Genomic DNA, 22177 nt, shown 5'->3' on the forward strand with positions numbered 1-22177 from the left:
CCACACCTTGTCCCATTCCAAGTATTCGAAATCCTCAGGTACGTCGAAGCACAAGAAGAAGGCAAAGAAGCACCAACACTCTTCGCCTTCTCCCCGTTGGTCAGCTGACACAACGGGAAATCCTGAGAGTTGTCTCTCTAAGGCTCTGTCACCGGTGTCTACTTCAGGGCGGACCCCTCCCCTCCTTCCCTTTCCGGGAGCTGGTCGTCCCCTGCCCAGCTTTTTATATTTAACAATGCCCTCCACCGTGTCTTTGGGCAGCCCATCTCCGCTGTCGCGCCTTCGGGCCCCGCGGAGCTGGTCCGGGCTCTGGGCCTTTGATACCGGCGACTCCGCCCCGTTGCCGTAGGGCCCCGGTGGATCCGAGCCTGGATCTGGATCGATGTTGGTCGATCTTTCAACGCCATCCCCATTCTCATCCCTGAGATGGATCTGGAGCCGGACTGACGTCGGTTGACGTCGAATCTGACGCCGGAGGGTAATTTTGTTCCCCTGTTCATCCCTGGTGCTCCCTATTGGCCAGAAGGTGGTGATGAGTATTGGGAGGTGTTGCTGGACCCTTTGGCAGACCACCTTGAAGAGCCAGACTGAAGAAAGGACCTGGGTGATGCCAGTGGTATGGACATCCTTCTGGGCACCTGTTTCAAACCCAGCACATGGGCTCCTGTGGAATGCACGATTGCCCGCTGCTCCTGTCTAGCTCTAGGCGACCCAGTTTTCCTCACGCAATCCTTCCCCCGAGAGCTTGGTGGTCCAAGCCTCTTCTTCCAAGGGCACATTCCCTTCTGCTCCAGCAGACAGGGAATCCAAGAAGCTGGATCATCTTGGGAAACTCATGTTCTCTTCCTCTAGGTTGGCACTGTGTTCATTGAATACCGCATGCCTCTTGGGCTGATACTCCCATACAATCTGGGATAAATACGGTTGCACACGTTCTGCCTCAGTGCCTGGAGGAGGCCCAGGCCGTTCTCTCCCAGGCACCAGCGGATGGGAGAGATGCAGCCAAATTCACAATAAGATATGAACTGGATACCACCGACTCACTGGGCAGAACAATTGCCACATCGGTAGCCGCTATGCCTGGTTGAGGACGTCTGGCTTTACGGGGAATATCCAGTCAACTTTGCTGGACATGCCCTTCGTTAGCCATCTCCTTTTTGTCAATGAAGCAGACTCGCCGCTCGAGCGCATTAAGGATTCTCAGGCTACGGCCAGGACCTTGGGCCTCGCTTCCCGTCCAACCCAGTCTGCTTTTCGCCCCTTTCGTGGTTATGGAAGGGGCATCCCACCACACTCGGACCAGTCCTGCCACCGGTTCATACAAGCTGCCCAGCCTCTGAGTGGCCGGCGGATGTGGGACCCAGCGACCTCGCAGTTCATGGAGCCAGTGGGCGTGCTTGTCCACCCTCCCCCGCAGAAGCCTCCAAACCCTCCTAGTCTTCAGGGCCATCGACTGCCAGTGGGTGGCAGGATTTGCCGTCACCTCCCTCACTGGCAATCCATCACGTCGTACAGGTGGGTTTTGCAAATAGTCCAAAGGGGCTACTCCCTCCACTTCGAAACTGCCCCTCCCTCCATACCACTGTATTTCGATTGCATGTCGGAGGATCATTTGGCACTTCTCTGACAGGAAGTCTCAGTTCTCTTTGCCAAGGAAGCTATCGAAAGGGTCCCTTCGCCAGAAGGAGGTTGTGTGCCATACTCACTACTCTTTGGTGCCCGAGAAGGACAAAGGCCTGCTCCTATTCTAGACGTCAGGGCCCTCCAAAGCTTCCTCTGGAAGGAGAAGTTCAAAATGCTCACGTTGGTTCAGGTCCTGTCTGCTCTTGACCCTGGATACTGGATGGTGGCATTGGACTTGCAGGACACCTATTTCCATATTCCCGTCCTGCAAGCCCACATACGCTACCTCTGGTGGGCCATGAGCATTGTCAGTTAACTGTGCTCCGCTTCGGCCTTACCAGTGCCCTTCTGGTGTTCACAAAAGTGATGACGGTGGTCACAGCTCATCTGCGCAGATCAGGGGTTCCAGTCTTCCCCTATCTCGACAACTGGCTGTTGAAGGCGGGTTTGCCCCAGGCGGTCCTCTCCCACCTCCAGACTACAGCAGACCTCGTGCACTCCGGGGTTCACTATAAACGTGCCGAAGTCAGACCTGACTCCCTCTCAGACGTTCCCTTTCATCTGAGTGCAGTTTCGGGCTATCATCTCAAGCAGCAAGTCCGTGATATTCGGGCTATGATACAGATGTTTCAGCCTATATCCTGGATTTAAGTGCAAATGACTTTGAGGCTGCTGTGTCTCATTTTTTCCTGCATCCTGCTGGTGGATCATGCCAGGTCGCATATGCGGGCTCTGTAGTGGGACCTAAAGCTCCAGTGGACGCAGCATCAGGGGAATCTGTCCGACTATGTTCAGATCTCAATCAAACAATCAATAAATCAAAACTTTTGTAAAGCACACTACTTACCCGTGAGGGTCTCAAGGTGCTGAGGGGAGGGGTGCTGCTACTGCTCGAATAGCCAGGTCTTGAGTAGCCTCCTGAAGGTGAGTAAGTCCTGGGTCTGTCGTAGGAGGATAGGGAGGGTGTTCCAGGTATTGGCGACGAGGTGGGAGAACGATCTGCCACCAGTGTTTGCTTTTCAGGTGCGGGGCGGTGGGGAGGGCGGATGCGGCGGAGCTCAGCTGGTGGTTCGGGATGTAGAAGGTTCGTCGTCTGTTAGGTATGTCGGTCTGGTGTTGTGGAGTGCTTTGTGTGCGTGAGTGAGGAGCTTGAAGGTAATGCTCTTGTTGACGGGAAGCCAGTGAAGGTATTTTAGGTGGAGTGTGATGTGGCTGCAGCGAGGGATGCCGAGGATCAAGCGTGTGGAGGTGTTCTGTATGCGTTGTAGTGGTTTCAGGAGTGTGGCCGAGGCTACTGGGTAGAGGGCGTTATCGTAGTCTAGTCTGCTACTGACGAGGGCATGGGTGACATTCTTGGAGTGCTGAGTCGAGGATGAACCCTAGGTTGCGTGTGTGGTCGTAGGTGTTGGTACTGCTCCCAGTGCGGTCGGCCACCAGGAGTCGTCCCACGCTGAGGGAGTGGAGCTGAGGATAAGGACTTCCATTTTGTCTGAGTTCAGCTTCAGGCAGTTGATCTTCATCCACTCGGTGGTGGCTTTCATTCCTTCGTGAAAGTTGGTTTTGGCGATGAGGGGGTCCTTGGTGAGGGAGAGGATCAGCTGGTTGTCGTCGGCGTAGGAGATGATGTTGAGGTTGTGCAGTCAGGCGACGTGAGCGAGTGGTGCCATGTAGATGTTGAACAATATTGGGCTGAGGGATGAGCCTTTGGGTACGCTGCAGATAATCTCGGTGGCTTCGGATCGGAAAGGGGGGAGGCATACTCTCTGGGTTCTGCCGGAGAGCAAGGATGTAGTCCAGTCCAGTGCTTTGTTTCAGATTCCAGCGCTGTGGAGGCAAGTGCGTAGGGTGCGGTGGCAGACAGTGTAAAAGGCTACTGACAGGTCCAGGAGGTTGAGGGTACGGTTTCGCCGTTGTCTAGTAGGATCCTGATGTCATCAGTGGCAGCGATGAGGGCAGTTTCAGTGTTGTGGTTGCTGCAGGACCCGGACTCCTCAAGGTAGCGGATCAGTTGTCTGTTGACGGTCTTCTCGATGACCTTAGCTGGGAACGGGAGCAGGGAGATGGGTCGGAAGTTCTTGAGGTCCTTGGGATCCACCTTGTTTTTTTTTAGTAAGGCGTTGATCTCAGAGGGAACAGCGCATCAACTGCAGTGGTAGTTAACGGGCCAGGATTGGGTCAGAGGCAGATACCTCTCCCTTCCCCAACCAGAACTCATAGTGGTGATCAATGCATCGCTCCTGCAATGGAGAGGCCATATGGGAGAGGTGGAGATCAGAGCAGTCTGGTTTCCAGCAGAGTCCGGGCTTCTCATCAACCGGTTGGAGCTTCAGGCGAGCCGCTTGGAACTGAAGGCATTCCTTCCCTCCCTCAAGGGTAATGTAGTGCAGGTGTTCACAGACAACACCACCACCATGTGGTAGTGCCACAAACAAGGCGGGGTGAGGTCGTGGACCCTTTGCCAAGAGGCTCTTCGCCTTTGGGCATGGCTGAAACATCAGGGCATGACCCTGGTGGTTCAACACCTGGCAGGTTCTCTGGATGCCAGGGCAAATAAACTCAGCCATCGGTACCTCTTAGATCACTAACTGCGTCTTTACTCAGAGGTGGTGCAAGGTCTTTTTCAGCCATGGGGAGAGCCTTGGTTAGATCTGTTCGCCACCTAAGAGAACACGCAGTGTCAGCAGTTTTGCACATTGGAGTTTCCAAGGCAGCACTTGCTTGGCTACGCTTTTTGTCATGAGTGGTGTTGCAGCCTCCTGTACGCCTTTCCGCCGGTACCACTTTTGTCCTATTGCTGAAGAATGTCTGGTGAGTCTGGGCCTCAAATCATTCTTGGGCTCCGAACTGGGCACGAAGATTCTGGTACCCCGAGCTCATAAGCATGGTCATCGATCCTCCCATCCCATCGATCCTCCCATCAGACTGCCTGTTTGGGAGGATCCTCTGACGCAGCAGCAGGGGATGGTCCTCCAACTGAACCTGTCCAGCCTCCACCTCCTTGCGTTGAGATTAAGTGTCGACAACTAACAGCTTTTGACCTTCCGCCCGAAGTCTGTAACATCATCTTGGCAGCCAGGTGTCCCTCCACGAAAATGGTATACGCCTGTCAATGGAATACGCTTGTAGCATGGTGCACAGCAAAGGCTCTGGATCTCCTCCCTGCCCCTCTTTCTGATGTTCCTTTGTTCATCCTTTCTTTGGCCCAGCAGGGCTCTGCTCTGGGTACTCTAAAAGGCTATCTTGCAGCTATTTCTGCTTTCCTTCGGCTACCAGATCAGCCCTCTTTATTCAAGTCCCATATTGTAAACAAATTCTTCAAGGACATTCTTCATCTCTTTCCTCCATCTCCTTTCAGAATGCCCCAGTGGGACTTGAATCTCGTTTTAACTTAACTCATGTGTTCTCCCTTCAAGCCTCTTCACAACTGTACTCTCAGTTGCTTCTCTTGTTGCCATTACTTCTGCTCTCAGGGTGCCATTACTTCTGCTCTCAGGGTGAGTGAGCTTCAGGCTCTTTCTTCTAAGCACCCTTTATTCACTGTGCATCCTGATAAAGTGGTGCTTATGACGAAACCCTCATTCCTGCCTAAAGTGGTTACACCCTTTCACATAGGGCAAACAATCACTTTGCCCACCTTTTCCTCCCCTCTGCACCCTTCCAAACAGGAGGAGTGACTCCACTGTCTGGACCCTAAACGTGCGCTGTCCTTCTACCTTGACCGCACCAAAGATTTTCAAGGTGGATGATGAACTCTTTGTTGGCCTTGTGGGTGTCAAGAAAGGTTGGGCTGTCCAAAAGCATACCATCTCCCTATGGATTGTCCTTTGTATTAAAATCTGTTACGCTTCAGTGAAAAAGGAACCTCCAGTTGGGCTGCGTGCTCATTCCACTAGGGCTACAGCAGCAACTACTCCATTGGCACGTGGAGTCACACTCCTTGACATCTGCAGGCAGCAAAGTGGGCATCTATGCACATGTTCACCAGACATTACTGCCTGGACAGCCAAGTCCGGAGTGACAGCTATTTTGCCCGTTCTGTCCTCCAAGACTTTCTGGTGTGAACTTGGTTCGCAGACCCTCATCCGGGGTTGGTATTGCCGTGGTATCTATTTTAAGGTAAGGTATCTATATTTAACTGTCTCTTTCAGCTGAACAAGTTACTTACTTTCGGTAACAATGTATCTGTAAGAGACATAGGTTAGTTACATATTTCTTACTGCCCCACCCATCCTTCCCACTCTGCGAACTGACCTCTAGGGAAAGGGACTCCCTTACAGGGCCCTAGTTGTGGCGCATCAGTGGCCAGTCTCTTTCACAGCTCTGCTCTTCTGGCGTGGAAAGTCGTGTCAGAACTGACATAAGTGTGCAGGGGCAGTGTCTAAGTAGGAACCGCAACATTATCCCGGCAACCACGATGCCGAGGATGGACACAGAGTGAACGGATGCCACCTACCGACGAACAGGGTTACTGCTAAGAAAATATTCTCTGGATCCAGTCTGACGCCTGGGGGTAATTCTAAGGTAAGGACTCTATAACTAACCTATGTCACTTACAGATACATTGTTACTGAACGTAAGTAACTTGTGTTGCACTGATGACAATCCTGTCAGAGATTTTTCTGTCAAAAATATGTGGGGCAGTGCAAAATTCCTATAGCCCGAAAAGTCAGGTTTTGTCCATGTAGATAGTGTGAAGGCCACATATGCTCAGTGACAACACAACATCTATATCTGGTGCGTTGGCTTGGACTAAGACCTCTTGCCTGAGTATGTCTTTATGTCCAGGGCCAAGGATTTATTTATACATCTATTTAGTGTTTTGTAGAGCGCGAACCAGACCAATGAGAGGGTATCAGAGCGTTTTACAGTAGAAACAGGTGGGATACAAGGACATAGGGGGGAAGAGAGCCAAATGTATAGGCACAGGTAGATACAAAATATTGGTAAAACAAACAATGATAATACCCGGATACATTTTGGGGTAAGAACAAATCATTACATTAAGCTAGAAAAAAGCAGTCACAACACCTGGTAGGTTTGTTCGGAAGTACCAGGTAGGTATCATAAGGAGAAAAGGCCCAGCGATAGTGCTGTGGCGATAGGTGAAGCCAGGTTTAGGAGGTTATTGTAACGTGAGCATTAGGAGAGGCATTTGTCCATTATGAAAGTTTTGGCCTCCTTTTTGAAGTGAGCTAGAGACTATATTCTTCCGATGGCGGGTGGGAGTGAGTTCCATATTCTTAGGACAGCCCCAGAGAAGGCCCGATTGTACGTTCTTTTTTTTCCTGAAGCGTGCAGGTTGGAGCAAAAGGTCTCTTGCGGACTGGAAGTTTCTGGCTCCTCCGGATATCATGAGTTTCTGGCCGAGAAATGCAGGGGACTTGGAGTAAAGGGACTTGTGGGTAATCCAAGCAAGATTACTTGGATTCTGGCCTAAAGAGGAAGCCAGTTCAGAGTTTTAAGGTGGGGCAAGATATGGTCAAACTTCTTAAAGCCAGTTAGAAGTCTGGCGGTGGTGTTGAGGCAGGCTTTCGAGGGTGCCAGAGAGAACTTGGGTAGGCCTGCGAGAGTGGAGCAACCATATTCCAGCCTAGAGATGACTAGAGCCTGAATTACTGATTTTAGATCTGGGGTGTCGAGGAATGGTTTCAGGTTTCTTAGGTAGTTCAAATGAAATCTTGCAGTTTTGGCCATCGAGTTGATATGGCCACGCATTTTCAGGTTGCCATCTACGGTAATTCCAAGGGATTTTGCAGAGTACACAATGGTAGGAGAGCAGTTTAGCTCTTTGATAACCTTGATTCATTCTTGAATGTCTGTATTGGCATTAGGTGGTGAAATTAAGAGAAACTCCATTTTTTAGCTTTGTGTTTAAGCTGGTTAGATGTGAACCGGTGAACAGCCAACTTCAGGGCCTCAATCAAGGAGCGAATGTCCTCTGGAGAAGAGATTTTGATGTAGAGCTATGTGTCGTTGGCATACATGTGGTAGGAGATATTGGCGGTGCGCAGCACCTCTGAGAGCGGTTAACGGTGCAGATTAAAGAGGGTAGGGGAAGGGTTGATCCTTGAGGGACTCCAACCGTGATCGTAGAGGAAGCGGACAGGTTGTCATTGTTCAGGACTCTCTGTGAACAATTCTGGAGGAAGGACCTAAACCATGCAAGAACAGTGCCATCTAGGCTATTAAGGAGAATTTTGTGGTTAACTGTATCGAAGGCAGAGGATAGGTCCATAAGGATTAGGAGACAGGTTTTGCCTTGGTCAAGGGCTTGAGGGCATCATCCACGATGTGGAGGAGTATGGTTTCCGTGCTGTGCACTGGCCTGAACCCGGATTGCAAGTCGTCTAGTAGGTGGAAGTTGGTGATGTGATGGCTCAACTGCTCTTGTACACATTTTCCCAGCACTTTAGCTGGGAGTGGGATATTAGTGATAGGTCTGTAGTTGTCAGGTGAAGCAGGATCTAGCGTAGGTTTTATTAAAATGGGGACAACCTTGTGGCTTTGAGAGAGTCCGGTATCGGTCCCTGTAAGAGGAAGGCATTGATTATTGCAGTCCAAGAGGGGATGATAGCCTGAGAGGCAGTGGCTAAGCAGTTTGAGGGGAGAGGGTCATTGAAGTGATTGTTGGGGTTTAAAGATGATAGAATTTTTCAGACAGATTGTTCATCATAGACTTTAAAGTTGGACCAAAGTGCTTGGTTTTTGAGGGAAGTCTGGGAGGGCGGCGTGGAGTGAGGAGGTGGAGCCAGCAGAGTTTGAAAATAGGTAGCAGACATGAATTCCTTTCCTAGGGCAGAGATTTTATCACAGTAGAAGGAGGAGAATTGCTCGCATGGTAATGGAGATATAGGGGTTTCTTTGGACGTTTTAGCCAGTTTGTTGGATTGTTGTTTGACCAACTCGTCTATTCTTTGTGTTATCCAGTTCTGTTTTGAAGAATTCTTTTTTATAGTTGAGGATTTTCTTGTTGTAGGCATTTCTGGCCTGGCGGAGAAGTTTAAGATGGGCTGCTGACGGGTGCTTTTTCCAGTTCCGTTCTGTTTGCCGGAGGGACCTCCTCTCTAATTTTTGAGGGATCCGTTGAACCAGGATGATGGCTGGGGCAAACAATGATGACAGCCTTGAACAGTGGGCCCTGGTTCCCCTACCTCAAAGCTGAGCTCACTGAGGCACAAACACGAGAAGAAGATGCGACACAGTGGAGAGAAAGACTGGAAACTTAAGTCTGATTGATGATCTTTGACTCCAACGGAGTTGTCATCAAAGCTGGAACTGATCCTGCCTAGGCACAGTATCCTCCACCACAACCACCTCCGGTTTCTCCCTCCCTGGAGTTTCCCACTCCAGGGACAGATACGCCATACTTCTTAATGCTAGGTTCAAGGTAGAGAGCAGTTTTCCCCCACTTGAGTGCCTTTGGGCCCCTTGGAACCTGTATGAGCGTAGTGTGGTCTTGTGCTGATTCTGGCCCTTCCCTTGGCTCTGACTAGGCCTATGGCGCTGATGCCGGCGTCATATTCACACGGGCTTGGCCAGTGATTGGGCCTATGCTGGCCCCTCTTTTGATGTCATTGATGCTATTACAGTACTGACCACAAAGCCGCAGACACTCATCTCCAAATCAAATCCCTCCTATGACATCACAATGCCTAATAGAACCAGGAGAGGGTCACAATCCTTTTATGAGTAGCAACAATATTTGGAGGAACCCACAAATAGACCTTCAAACAAAGAGAAGATTTCTGACCTCTTTAGCACTGACTCTGATCTTTTGGACGCTAAAAGGCTGATAAAAAAAGTAGGCCTCCATCAATTTTACTGGTCGAAACAAATATTTTTCAGGATATAGGTGATGCCAGTAGCAGAGATACCTTTCCGCAAATGAAAATGTTGGGCTCTTTGGCAGTGCCTTCTCCTAAGACAGTTTCCTACTGTTCTGTGGTCCTGAAGTGACAGAGGTAGTGGAGATTCCTCTTCCATCTGTGGAGACTAGTTCTAACATTCTCTCTTGCCATTCTATGATGGTCTTTTGGAGCCAGTCTTAACCACTAGGGAGAGACCGACTACTGCTCTTGCCATTTACAGTGCTATAGCCTGACATTATTTACCTGTTCTTGGAGATACTTTTTTCTGGTCTCTGAACTCCTCACCAGAAAGCTTCATTGTTCCAGCCTCTTGCTCCTCTGAGTTCTCCCCCATGCTTTGCCTGTGGCCTCGGCGTATAGGGAATCAGAGAATCAGGATGCAATGGACAAGAACGTGTTTTCAGCAGTCAGTCTCATATTAGAGTTCCTAAATGCCATCTGTCTCTTGGGCCGATACACCCAAGCTCTTTTGGCTATGGCACATCTGGTGACCCCAAGGTTAATGGGACACCTGTAGGACACTTCTTCCGAACCTGAACTGGTGAGCGGGGGCCAGGCAGCATCCAGTCAGAATATCCAGTCTAACCTTGACTTGGTGGCAGGGCCATAGGTTCATGGGTAGCCCTCAGATGCCATGTTGGGTCAGAACCTCCAGGGTTCTTCTGGCACACAATCCACCCTAAGGGACCTGGTGTTCGATGGCTAGAGGCTATTTGGGGAAAAAGAATATATTCCTCAGAGCTGCTCACAGCAACCAGGGCAGTTGTAAACTCCCTTGGTTTACAACCCTTCAAAGGGACTGCAGGTAGTTTTAAATATGTTCGTGGTTTTCTCACGGATTCAGATTCTGCCAAAGTCATTTACAGCAGAAGCAGTCCCAGTAACTTCTACTGCAGCAGTAGAGGGGTTATGAATTTGGCTGGTTTTCACTCTCCCAACAGCCATCCTACCCTTCCCCCTGTTATCCCCTGCCAGGAAGCAGCTCTATTTTTTAGACAAGTGTGAGGCAGTGTCCTCTTTTCTAACATCATACCCATGAGTCCTATAAATTGTAGAAGAGGGCATGCCCTACTTTAAGAAAGTGGATCTTATTTTGGGGTGGTCGGTTGATCAGTAATAAAACCAACTTGTCAGTGTGACTCCAAAATGTCACTTAACCTGAACTCAACCCTTTGGTAGCTATGGCAAAGAGCAGTCAGGCTTAGCTTAGGGCAGTGTGTAAAGTATGTATGCAGTACCAAACAAGTTATGAAGTGAAAACATCAGATAAAAAAACTCCCAAGCCAATTTAGAAGAATAGAGTACATTCTATTAAAAAGAAAGAAACCAAAATCACAAAAACCAATTAGATGAACCAAAGATATGAATTCTTAAAGGTTTAAGTGAAAAATAGCACGTAAAAGCACTAAGCAGGGTCAAGACTGATGTGTGACTGGAATCAAGCTATACCTGGCTGAAGAACCCTAACTAGAACAAAACCGGTCCTATGTTACTTGTGTTTCAGTACAGGGAGGGACTGGGATGGCATTTCGGGCTGGACTGTTCCCATTGGAGAATGGTTGAAAATGATTTACAGCTGGCTGGATCCAAACTGAAGTGGCATATTGCTCAAAATACAAAGAACTGAGGTGCGGCCCGAGTAATTACCTGTGGCGATTAATACAAGCAGTCAAAATCTGCCTCCACTAGTTTTTCTTAAGCACAAGTTGTGCACCTTTCTTTCCTTCTATTTTAGTGGAATCCAGCTGTTAGGCTCCAGATGGCTCCATGCCAGGATGATAAATGAACCAATCAATCATAAATGGCCCTTTAAATCAGACCTTTGTTTTGGGCCCAGTTCAAATCTAAAATCAGAAATCTGCCTGACAACTTGAAGGCAGAGCTGAATGTGTCATGGTGTCAGAAAAATTATTTCAGGGCAAATTCAGCATGTTTTCCTTTGCCGTCAATATCCAGTCCAGAAATATCTGCCAGAAAGGCAATTCCTCCTACTTTCCAGAATTAATAGAATCATATTATTTGGTGATACTGGATTCACATTTTGCAGCTCAGCAATAAGATCTCTTTCTCTCAGCTGTTTTACATCTACCTACTAATCTAAACATGTGGTTTAGGGGAGGGTCAGAGAATTCAGAAGTCCGCAGGGCGGGGGTCTCTTCAGTGAGGGAAAGAAAGCTTAGAGAAATGCCAATACCCATGCTCTCTGCTGCTGCATAAGATCACAGTTCACTTTCAGTTTATTGTTTATTGTTATAAGTTAATAAAATCTGTCACAATATTTTACAATTGACAGAGGATAAAAATGTGTTTGCAATAAAATACATCACCTTTCTAATTAATCCATCACCGCACATTATTTTGCAATTAATCTATACTAACATAATAAAGAGAGAGCCCAAACCTTTGAGGTGGGTAATCTCAGGAACCACAGCACCAATCACAACACCCAATACAGCGTTGGAAAGGGCAGTTGCAGCAGAAGGACATAGGCTATGCATACACCCATCATATACATTTAAAAGGTAAAAGAACCATGCCAGCAAAGTAGTCCCTTGTGGGCGTGTCTGCGTTGTGCTGTGGGCGTGTGCTGAGAGCGTGACAAACGCTGGGGGCATGTGGTAAGTTCCACCCTTCATGCCATGTCTCATATCGTGTGCTGTGGGCGTGTGCTGGGGCGTGGGCGTGTGCGCGGCGCAGGATTACGGAAATAAAAATCGAGCGTTGTGCCCAATATTTCATTGTTTTCTCTTGCCAGGTTCTGTACATTCCAGCTCCGGGTGTCCACCCTGCTCCCTTTAAATACCCCTGCACCCCATAATCATAACCCACCCTTACTCCTTAAAATACCCCAACACCCTTAAACACTAACCCATCTTAACCCTATAAATATACCCTGTACCCCAAAACCCAATCCTATCCCTGAACCCTAAAAATACCCCTGTACCCAAAAACCCAAACCTAGCCCTGAACCCTATAAATACCCCTGTACCTCAAAACCCAAACCTACCCTGAACCCTAAAAATACCCCTGTACCCCAAACCTAGCCCATAACCCTAAAAATACCCCTGTACCCCAAAACCCAAACCTACCCCTGAACCCTAAAATACCCCTGTACCCCAAAACCCAAACCTAGCCCTGAACCCTTAAAATACCCCTGTACCCCAAAACCCAAACCTACCCCTGAACCCTAAAAATACCCCTGTACCACAAAACCCAAACCTAGCCCTTAACCATAAAAATAACCCTGTACCCCAAAACCCAAACCTACCCCTGAACCCTAAAATACCCCTGTACCCCAAAACCCAAACCTAGCCCTGAACCATAAAAATACCCCTGTACCCCAAAACTCAAACCTAGCCCTGAACCCTTAAAATACCCCTGTACCCCAAACCCCAAACCTACCCTTGAACCCTACAAATATCCCTATACCACAAAACCCAATTCTAGCCCTGAACCCTAAAAAAACACTGTAACCCAAAACCCATACCTATCCCTAAACCCTAAAACTACCCCTGTACCCCATAACCCAAAACTATATCTGAACCCTTAAAATACCCGAACACCCCAAAATATATACCTCAGTACCCCAAAACATATTCCCCTATACCCATACTTACCTTATCCAAACATTTAAAAAAAAACATGCTTTTACCATTCATGCATTTACAACGAATTTCGTTGTAAATGTGTGCGTGGTAAAAGCATATAAAATGTATGCCATACGTTATAATGGCATTGCGGATTCATGGGGCCTCATTTATGAAAAGTGACGCATCGCTGCGTCAAAACAGCGATGCGTCACTTTTCATTGCGCCCTCCTTGCGACACCAATGATGCTTCATATTTACATTATGACTCATCATTGCGCAAGGAGTTACAGATACGTCAGTATTTCTGACGTATCTGTAAGCGCAAAAGTGACGCATTGCTGGAGTGTGTCACAAAAGTGACGCAACTCCAGCAATGTGTCCTTTCACATGGGGCAAGCCCCATGTGAAAGGGCCTGCGTCAGTCTTACGCCTGCTGTGAGGCAGGCGCAAGATTTTGACGCAACGGCGTCCTAGAAGTGACGAATTGAAATCTCATAGATTTCACTGCATCACTTCTACGACCCTTTCTTGCGTCAATACGCCCCCTAGCGTACATTATACCTGGCGCAGGAATAATGTGGCGCAGGAGTTTACAAAGTGACGCATCTATCTAGATGTGTCACTTTGTAAATATGGTGCAACAAGGCACAAGGCACATTTTTTATGCTGCTGGTGAGTCACAAAAAGTGCCGCACCGTCTGCGTAAAAATGACGCACTGCCTCATAAATTACTTTTTTAATGAAAGTATGCAGAGTGATGGTATACGGAAAGAACATTGCGGAATAATGGGTGTTTACCCTCCCCTGGTAAGTACATTGGTGGCACGGCGGCCCACATCTCCAGCAACATACTCATATTTTTTCACCACCGATTTAAAAATGCACAGGTCTCTCTCATTGATGGCCAGCACCGACATACACTTTTAGACACACCTCCCGTCACAAGTTCTAGAATCGCAAACTGTAGAGCTGGGGAGCTACGTTCGAATCTTGGCATCAGCTCAACATCCTGTGATTCCAGACAAATCGCTTTGTCTCCCCGTGCCTACCACAAATGAATGTGTTCTTCTGTAATGTAAATTGTGCTCATGCCATGTTGTCGAGTTCGCGCGATATAATATTGCAAGGAAAATTGAGTAGGAAAACTCGAGTTCACAAACTACTGAACTCGCACTCTTAAGTGCATCAGCAGTGCACTGTGAATCGGAGCGTTTCACAGGTCTGTCACAGATAAGAAATGCTATCAAAACGAAATCCTACAAAACAATATACTACTGGCCGGCAGCAGTTCATACCAGGACAACGTTGGGACGGGTTGCTAGTACTGAATAATGGATCATGTTTAAAATAAAATACTTGCTTTTAAAATGAATCAGTTTTCTAAAATGCGCAAGTTGATATTACACGAACACAAGATAATAAAACGATCTGCATCTCAACATGTTGTTATTACATTTCCCTCAATTGTAGCCAATCGCGTTCAACTAGATTGTTGTAAAATGGCATATGCATCAGTAAAAGAAATTAATGCTAGTTTTAATTTATACAAGGTATCAGAGTCCTATATGCATGTGGATGACGTATTGTTGTCTTTTACTCGTTATCAACTATTTGTTTAGAGAGAGTTTCTCATACTAGGGTTACACTCTTGGAAATCTTTTTGATTGATTTATAATGTGCTTGTAAAAACATAAAAAGTTTGCAATTTAGCTGGGGGTCCGTAGAGTCAAGGATAATTATGAATGCTGCTCTGCAGGTACGAATAAGCGTTAAATAAGCGTCTTGGGAATATGAGGCGTGCATTATTTAGTATTGGACCTATGCAAACCAAATGCAAAAAATTCTCTTTAGATGCGCCTCATAACCTGCACGTTTTTGGGTCTGTGTATATCCATGGGGGTTTATCTACTAAGGATGGCAGTTCTCCTAAGCGTATAGCCAATACATTTTTCTCGAGATACGCCGGAAACTTTAGAAGAAGGTATGCTGCCAGGGTTTCAAGGTGACGTATTTTTGAATTATCATCCAGGCATGTGATCGTCATGAAAATATGTTTTTATCCTTGACTAGCGAATGAGTTTTTTCTGCTTTATTGATTGCAAGACATAAAGTGGAATGCGTCAAATTTAGATCCCATAAGTCAACCGTATTCGTTATTTCTAATGAAGATATCAATTATTTGTTGTAGCTCTGGTTTGTATCAATAATCAGTGACTGCCATAATGCGCTGACTAGAGGGCTAGACTGGTTGTTTTGTATTTTATGCTAGGATTTGATTGAGTGTTATCTTCCTCCTATATTTTGCTGGATCAATCCAAATTCCACGCGGATTTGAGCAGGTGAAGCTTTACAAGGAAGACCAAAAACATGTTTATACGTTTTGATTTGTAATCTGTCCAGCATTTTAGAATCTTTACCATGCAAAACCGTACTTGCGTAAATTAACATGGGAAGCAATTTTACTTTCATAACAGCGAGCAGTAGTTGAAAGAATGGTCTGTCTAGTTTTTTTTACAAGTGCGCAGAAGGCATGTTTTAAGGTGGTGTTTTTTCTAACCATATACTGCTGGTGTGTCTGAAAGTTAAAGTTTTTGTCAAAGTAAGGCCCCAGATTTTTGTAAGTACTGACTTCTTCTGTGGTTGCATTACCAAGTTTGACTTTCAGTGGTGCATTGGGATTATATCCTATTGACATGATATTTGTCTTTGTGATATGAATTTCCAATTTGTTGATTTTTGTGAAAGTTGCAGTTTCCTCCATTAATCTTTGAAGTCTCACCTCTGTGTGACTCAGCAACACAATACTATCAACGTATGACAGATGAGATATCGTTAGTAAAACTAGTCTCGGAGCTTGTGAGTTTACTTGATCCAGGTGGTGGATAAATCGTCCGTAAAGAGATTAAACAGTTGTGGTGCAAGCACGCACCCTTGCTTAAGACGATTTGCAGTTGGTATTTTTCTGGGTATTCTTGTAGCATCTCCCACCTTGATTTAAATCCATGTGTCAGTATATAACATTTCACTCGCTTTCAAGATTTTTTCTTGAATGCCCCATCATCTTAATTTTGCACATAAGAGGGGTCGGTCCACCCAATCAAAAGCTGCTTTCAGATCGATAAAGCAGAGTTGCAGTTTTTTCTTTAGACGTTTGCACTTCTCTGCAATTGTTGCAACTGTTAACATAATAATTGTGGTTCTGTTGCCTTTCCGAAAGCCTGTCTGTTGGGCTGGAATCAGATTCTTATATTTGACCATTCGATTAAATCTTCCAATAATACTGAAGCATAGTATTTAGCTTCTAAGTCGCTAAGCGATTGGGTTTACTATTGATCCCCTCCAACTATCTGGGACCATGCCCGTATTTTCCACCTCTTTGAACAGTGCTATTATCCGGTTAGCCCAATATTTTGGATCCCATTTGTATATTGCTTAGGGAATACCGTTTGGGCCGGAGGCACTGTCTATTCTGCTAGCTTTAATGACTTTTTTACTATTGATTGAGAACAAGGTGCATGTTTATGTGCCTCAGTGACTTTGTTGATTTTGTTCAATTGTAGCTGCTCTTCATTAGAAAAGGTTTTTGTCAGATTGCCCAATTTGTTTCCGTGACATTTAATGAGGTTGTTATTTTAACTTCCTTGTCTATGCAATTTTTAATTTCCAAAAAGCTTTGGTGTTTGATCGTTTGCATCTGTAGAGTTGAAGAGTAGCTTAATCCGAAACTGTTCTGTTGTTTTTATTTTCTCCTGCCAGAAATGTTTCTTATATTCCTTCTTCTATTGGTTTAGTTTTTACCATGTAGTCATTTGCATTCCAATTGTTTTCGCCTTCCTTGTCTCCCTTCTCAATTTTTTCTTTAATTCTCTGGTTTCTGTGAAAATGGACGAGCGTGGTTTTTGAACCTTCTTGATGTTAAATTAGGAGTCTGTTTTGTCAATTGAATCACAGATTCAATCCAGGCTTTTAGTGCCAATGGGTATAACGCTATACTAGCCTCAATGTTCTTTTTGCTTTATCTGCAGGTTTTCGAAGTAGGTGAGATGACCAGTTAAGCCGTTTTTGAGTTGATTCTTTGCTCCCCTCACTGATTATTGGTGCTAACTTATGTCTGTCTGGGTTTATGTTTATAGCTATTTACTAGATTGTGTGGTCGCTATCTGTGGAACATTTGATTTTAAACATGCTTAGTTGTTGTAGTAATGGTAAGGTAACAAAAGAATAATGTAATCAATTATTGACCCTGACATCAGTCCGTTCATGCGATGTTTCAATTAGATAGTCCTGCATTTCCCTTTGTTTTTTTTATTCTACCTGCATTATTTGCACTATCGCTTCTTAATTCTTTGTCATCAATGGGAGCAGGAACAATGTCACTTTTGTGGTATTGTTTCTTCACTGTATTGTTTTCTGATAAGGGGCATGTAACCACGATGGTCCTGTCTGCCCTCAATGGTCTTATACTTTAATGTATTTTTGTATTGTTATGATTTGTGGAAACCATTGGTGCTGGTAAAACCACTGCTGAATTGTTACTGATGGGTATGACCCTTTCCAAATTGTTTCATTCTGGGCGGTTTCTATATGATGTACTTGGGTTATCGAGTCAGTTAAATCGATCTCGATCTTCTTTATTCTTTGGTAATGTTTCTTTTTCAGAATCTTGACGTTCAGATGTTGATGTCTCCAATTGTAAGGTATCTGTCAGATCCTGTATGATCAATTTTTGGGGTTCAGTTTTTTGGGGAAATGCAGCTTGGATATATTCTGTTTGCTTTTAACTTACTGGCTTATCTTCACCTTTTTGAGCTGTCTTCACTTTCTGCCGTGTTGGGTAGTACCTGCAATACTCCATCCACTGGCACAGAATCTGTGGTTTTTGCCACTGATACCCTTGTTTTCTGGAAGAAGTTGCTTTTTTGTGTGGCAGTAAACACTGGGTAAAGTTTATTGCCATATTCTTCCTTTTGCACTGAATAGTTTACATTTCTTTTACCCTTCTTGCCATTTTTTGTTGTGATTTTGTTAATGGTTTAATGTTCAAGCCAGCTGGGTCTGACAGCGATGTTTGGAGGCCATGTAATATTGGATTTATAGGGTAAGCCCACTTTTGGATTGCATTTGTACTGTCACATTGAATTTTTTTGTCACATTGTGTCGGTCTGCTTTTTGCTTCTGTATTTCCGTTTCCATTGTGTTTGCTATTAAATGTGCTTGCTGTTGTGTCTGTTCCTCTGGAATACGCGTTTTAGAAAATTTGTGATCCTCCTGATTTCTCATTTCTTTCAATTAGTCCGATAATATGAGCGGCAAGGTACTTAATTTGTCTATTATTTGATCACATTTGCAATTACCTTGCAGATTTGTATTCTTAAGCGCTTGTCCCTTTGCAAGCTGTTGAGTTACTATGTCTATTTTGGTTATAATACTGGGGATATGTGTTGCCATGATGTTCATGAGATCGATTTAAAGGTCAAGTTTATCAAATTGCAAGTTTAATACAGAGATAGACGTTTGTAAAATACTTAGTGATGAGGAGAGTAAAAAAGATATGTTCTCTGTATTAATTTGCTTACTCTGCTTCCTTAGTTTATATGTTTCATACCCTCCTACATTTATATTGTTTGGCTGTACTGATAGTCTGCTAGGGGTTTTCCCTGCTTGAATGTCGGATGGATCCTGCCTTGGACTAAACGCTGTGCCAGTTATTGGACTGTATTTTGAATCAATTTGAATTTGTGTTGAAGAATGGCTTGGAATTTCTATGATCGAAATAATATCCTGTTTTTTTGATGTGTCGATTAAATTTGCTGCTAGAATTTGATTGAATTTGTAGGATTGGTTTGCAATTTCTGCTTGCGCAGTGTAGTGGGAATGATTTCAAAGTTTGTCAGATTAATTCTTTTTATCTCCAAGGCTTTTTACAAGTTCTGCATTGTGCATTATTAATGTAGAATGTAACCAAGAAGCTTGCAAAATGTCTTTCTCCAAACCCTTGTTATTAGGAGGGGCTATGGCATGCTTGTGCAGTTGATTTAGATCAGCTTTTTTATCTGTATTTGGAGTTGAGTGTTTATGGTCTGAAGTTTTGGTCATTGCCAAACAACTCAACCTCGCAATGGTGTAGATTTTTTTCAACAGATTCTGTGATTATTTGCTTGCCAAGTTCCAGCTCGTTTTTAGATCTCGCTCTCAAGACCTATTGTCGTCGAGATGCCTCTCAAGGGAGACAGACCGGAGCAAGCGTGCCGATTCTGGACTGTGGACGCGCACGTCCAGCCCGGCGCTGTGCACATCTGTTGCTCCACATTCACACTCACGGAAGCACACACACACGCGCGTACACACACACACACACACACACGCGCGAGCACAAACACACACACAGACACACTCGCATACACACACTCGCATACACACACTCGCATACACACACACGCATACACACACACGCATACACACACACCTGCACACACGCAGACACACTCGCACACACACACACACATTTGCGCACACATCCACCCCACTCACCGGGTTGTTTTCGCGTGTCCCTCTCTCCCTCGGCAGCCAGGGGGTCATTCTCGCCAACAGGCGGCGCTCTCCACAGGAAAATCTTGCGACGGGCACAGGAGCGCAGGGTAGGCTCCCGTCAGCTTCCTGCATTTTTGCAGCCCGCCCCTGTCCCAACACAGATTGCCTGGCTTTCTGTTGAACACAAAGAGCCATCTGTCTGGAAATTGCGGGTTGCCAGGTTCTCATCGTTAAGAACCTGTCGAGTAAACACAGCAACTGCAGCATGAGGAACTTATTTATACGTTTAACAATGTAAACCTATAAAAAAGTGAAAAATCTAGCACGCAGTGCCGAAATACGCTCTCTCGTACTGGCCGTCAAACCTTGGGGCTGATACCCTTTAAGGAATATTATAGTAAACCTTGGGCTGGTACCTGTTAGGACATATACTGTAACCTACTTGCAGAACGTACACACAACACAATAAATGTCGTGCTTTCGGAACGATTAGTTCCGATTGGGTACAGACGTTTAGTTCCGCATAAAGACAAAAGAAAGAATTAACTTCAGACTTTTTTTTTAACTTTATTGAAAATATCTTGACCGGTCTGAATCCAGAAAGAAAGACTCATGCGCACACTATTTAAAATTGCAAAATCTGGGCTGTACAATAATTAGGAGAGTCTCTCGCACTCTGGCGATTAGCACTTAGCAATCACCATGGACGTGCTTTCAGAACGTGAGCTACCGCCGACCGATGCATCGTCACTTGTGGACCGATACTATACTCGCTGGTACAAGCCAGGTAATTTATCCCATCTTTTCGACTCGGACACTGTCATTCACAATGAGTTTATTTTTATTTTATTTTTCTGGTTGCAGTTTTCTATAGTAAGTACTAGACCGTAGGTATCGGAGCGCTTTACATAGCACCAAACCAGTCTGAGTGCGGTTCACTGATGACCATGTGTACCGGGTTTTGTGTGACTGAACATATTTTAGTGCATCTGACAGCCCCCAGCCCCCGAGTAAAACATTGGGTCCGGACCCCTGTTACTAATACTTGTACTCACTGTTCTACGAGTCTCTTGATACTGCTTACGGAAGAGCTTTAAGTGGGATGAAAAAAGTGTGTGGAAGTTGGGGATGCTTTGTGGGGTCGATTGTGTCTTCTGAAAGGGGGTGTTGTCTACGTAATTGAGGCCATGGATTAAACACGTAAATTACATTTCTGAGATAGCCCTAATGTCCCACCTGACCATTATTTTGCTGTCTCGCGGAGCTTTCTGTTATTACATCCAGATATGTACGCCAGCAAAACCAGTCACAGACTATTCGCTTTCTTAATGGTTGTTAGTTGTTTGCGACAAATAATTAACAACAATGATTTTGCTATAAATAATTATGATTGGAAATGTTTCAATTCTGAAATTTGAGACTGTAAAACACTACCGTGGCCTGTGGAAGGTGCAGAGTGTCTCAGTTGCACTTGTTATGTGAACACATATACACTTTTTTTTTAGGTCTCGCTCTCGAGACCTATTGTCGTCGAGATGCCTCTCAAAGGAGACAGACCGGGGCACAAGCGGCGATTCTGGTCTGTGGACACGCACGTCCAGCCCGGCGCCGTGCACATCTGTTGCTCCACATTCACACTCACGGAAGCGCACACACACACACACACCCAGAGCCACACACACACACACACACACACGCACACACACACACCCCTCCTCCCTCTTACCTCACCGGGCTCTTGTTAGGTCTCGCACATTGGCGACGCAGTGTCTTGTTATTTATTACTGCTAGGTCAGAGACCCGTAAGGACGCAACACACCCACGTAAAACCCTGGGCAGAGTTCGGCAATAGATCTGCTATTAAAATAAACTACTAAAGTGTACATTAGAAACTACTTTGAAATAAGAACTGCAGACCACGCGCTTATACCAGCAGCCACAGCAGCATAGACCCCAGCAGCTGATAAACAACCGGCGTAGTCAGGCAGTGGGAGAAGGCATGCGACGCACAACAGCTGCTGAAAGAAGTGGGGAGCGCTTGTCACGATTTCAGCATGCTAATATTACTGCCGGTGAGCTACGTTAACCAAAAATATCCTTCCAGACTGTCAAACAACGTGCCAGGGTCCTTGAAAAATGCAGATCGAGCAACTACTTCTTAATAAACCGGCACTATAATGTTGAATTTGTCGTTCGTGTAACTAAAATGAGGAGCAAACAAACCAAAAGATTAAACATATTGCTGACTTTGGTAAGTAAAACTTCGATTTAAAAATGAAGAAAACTACTATTTAAAATTATCAAAAATAAGCCTTGAACTTTAAGTACTGCATGCGGCAGAGAATGACAGGCGTTAATTCTGACCAATTAAGGCGTAGTTAGTGCTCCCTGTGCCCCAAGGCCATCTATCTAATCAACCTTTGCCCTTGGACCAAAAAGAAAATACAACTTTAAGGAAGATTAAAGCTAGTTTTTGAGCAATGGTGGGGTAATGTGTGGCTGGGAAGGAGCCTTCCCTGACAATCATAAAAATATAGGGTTACATTCTAAACGACTTGCCAGCCA

At 45.5% G+C, this 22177-nt stretch overlaps 1 protein-coding gene across 2 annotated transcripts in view; it reads left to right on the plus strand.

The window, feature by feature from the left end:
* The window catches only part of SMARCA1 (SNF2 related chromatin remodeling ATPase 1), a 2209746-nt gene that overhangs the window by 1863768 nt on the left and 323801 nt on the right, over positions 1 to 22177 (plus strand). The gene's annotated exons all lie outside the window — the stretch shown is intronic.

This window comes from Lissotriton vulgaris, chromosome 4_1, assembly GCF_964263255.1.
Source record: "Lissotriton vulgaris chromosome 4_1, aLisVul1.2, whole genome shotgun sequence".
Classification (NCBI taxonomy): domain Eukaryota; kingdom Metazoa; phylum Chordata; class Amphibia; order Caudata; family Salamandridae; genus Lissotriton; species Lissotriton vulgaris.